The following is a 2759-nucleotide window of genomic DNA, read 5'->3' on the forward strand; positions in this document are numbered from 1 at the left end:
GTGTACCCCATAATTCAAATTATGGTATCTTTGGGTCCTAATGGATTAGGGTTTGAAACCATTTTTAGCCACCCCTTAACCTTGACTTAATTTCCTAAATTTATTAGATTAAAACAATATTTACAAATTTAATAGGTTTTCAAGAAAAATAAGTGTAAAACAAAGTCAATCCTTCTTGTTTGGTAATTTAGTCTCGTATCTAGTAGATCTAGGCAATTTCCCCTATAAATTACTACCCTGATCTTGAATTCAAGGTGATCAAGTGTGGTTGCAGTATGAGGGTGACCCCCTTAGCATTGTTCTTTTTAAAAATCCTTTATAGGTTTCAAGTCAAGATTCACGTTGATCAATTCCGAACCTAACCTATTGACCCCGTTACTAAGATCGATAATATGGAAAGAACGTAGATGACATGAAAAAACAAACAAGAGATGAAAAAGTTTTTTGTCACTCAAGTGATGTGACTTTTTGATTAGACTATTAAACATTGAGTTCAATTGTAAACTCTTATCTCGTGTTATACATGTTTGAAACTACTCTTCCCGTAGACCAATCCAAAAATCTTGTTATGGTTTAAAAACAATTCTCTTTACAACATGGATGAAGGGAAACTTCATCACCTAAAAAGATATGTTAAGACCCTTCGATGTGGATCAATCTAAACCAAACTTAATTACTAAGAAGGATAATAATATAGAAACAACATGCGAAGATCTTCTTAAGTTAAAATATTTCCTTACCTTGTATAATGCGAATTTATTAGAGGTCTGCAACCTGGAAGTTCTCAATTGACTATCAATTACCACAAGGAACCTCCTTTCTTAATGCCTTTCTATAGGTTTCAAGGGACCTAGTTTCTCAATATTTTGGTATGGATGGATAAGGTTGAAACTAGATTCATAACAAGGGTCATTGTTCAAACGATCGAATATTAAATTCAAGAACTGCTAATATTATGTTGGGATAAAGTTCTCTGCATTGGGGGTGATACATCTAAGATTCATGGACCAATTAGCGGCCGCCACATGTCACAGGGCGACCCGCCTCAGAACCAAGGAGAATGAACCGGGGGTCCCACCCGGGCGCCGCCAACACCCAGGCGCGGCCTGCACCCAGGCGTGGCCTCACCCAGGCGCGGCCTACACCCAGGCGCGGCCTCACCCAGGTGCAGCCTGCACCCAGGCACGACCTCTCACCCAGGCGGGCCTGCACCCAGGCGTGGCATCGTGGACACGGACGTGATGTACACGGACACCGGGGCCACTCGTCTATGACCCAATCGTGTCACTGCAGACTCATGTCACCACCAGGACTCTAGGCCACCGCTTAGAAGTCACGTCACCCAGATGGATTCAAGCACCAATAACGTTATCACCACACACGGGTATCTATCCAACAAGGATCTTGATACCACCAGACACTCCCTCCCGCGGGAGATGGCTAATCGTGATAGAGCCCCATTACCCAGGGCCTCTATCCACTCAACAAGCACAATCACCATCAAACCGGGACTCTCTACACCTCCATACACTACTATAAAAGGCAAGGTACACAACCCCATAGGGGACATCTCGAACTCATATTGAATAATCACTATTCATCTATTTGCTCAGGAGATCTAACTTTGGCATCGGAGAGCTCCTAGGTGGAACCACACGGTTCTCTCTGTTGACCCCTTGGTCCGAGCTTGCCAGGTGATGGCACTCGCAGATCGCCGACGATTTCTTGACGTAACAGATTGGCTGCTGTCGTGGGAACAACGCTAGCCATTATAGCTACTAGCTCGCTTCCATATTCATTCAATGGCACGAAGGAAGACTACCACCACCAACAACGGAGCAAGGAATGGATCACCACCCCCGCAGTGCTCTCGCCGCAGAGCCAACCACTGAGACCATGTCCTCCCTGGAGGAAGAGATCCCCCTTAATGACCGGTTGTGGTCGACTTGAGCCCAACAATGACGAGGTAGACGATGTGGTGGTGGAGGTGATACCGACTCCAATGCTCCGACCACCGTGGGTCGATCAACGACCCGCAACGATAAATCCTCGATGAACAAAGACTCTTTCGAGAATACTTGACACACCGTGCGACGCCTCACCGTCGAAGGACTTCACATCGCAAGGGTGGAGTCCGTACCTCGACAAGAGCCGAACCCTAGGAGATCATCTCCCGAGGCGTGAGATCAAAGAGACTTGCGTAACGGGCAACCCCACTCCGCGGGGGGAGCCTTCCCAAAGATCCCAGGAGAATAAGAGACCTCTAGCCACGGTCGAACGTGGGAGGACGCCAACCCCTGGGCGAGGTTGTCAAGCCTGGCAGAGATCGGTCCTGGACGCTTATGTTTGATGGACGACTTGAAGAAGGTCACATACCATGATGAAGCCGGACCTACAGAGAGGAAAGCCCTTCACCTTCACGACGGGGTTCATCACGGGCGTGAACATTCACCATCCCGCCAACACTTAAGGCGGGAGGGGACATCCAGGAGAGAGCGTGAACGGGGTCGCCATGAATGTCGGCCAGACGTGAGGACAGAGATATGGGACGAGGAGCTCAATCAAGACTCTGCGACCTGGATGAGAAGTCGGAAGGGTTGAAGAAGTATACCAAAGGCGAGACACATTCCATACCTGGACAACACCCATTCTCGGCAGAGATCATGTCACCACGCTACCTTCCAGGTTTCGACTACCCACCTTTGAACTTTTACAAGAGTACCATCGACCCTAATGACCACATCAACTACTTTAATGGC

The sequence above is a fragment of the Telopea speciosissima genome, chromosome 5 (genome assembly GCF_018873765.1).
Source record: "Telopea speciosissima isolate NSW1024214 ecotype Mountain lineage chromosome 5, Tspe_v1, whole genome shotgun sequence".
Lineage (NCBI taxonomy): Eukaryota > Viridiplantae > Streptophyta > Magnoliopsida > Proteales > Proteaceae > Telopea > Telopea speciosissima.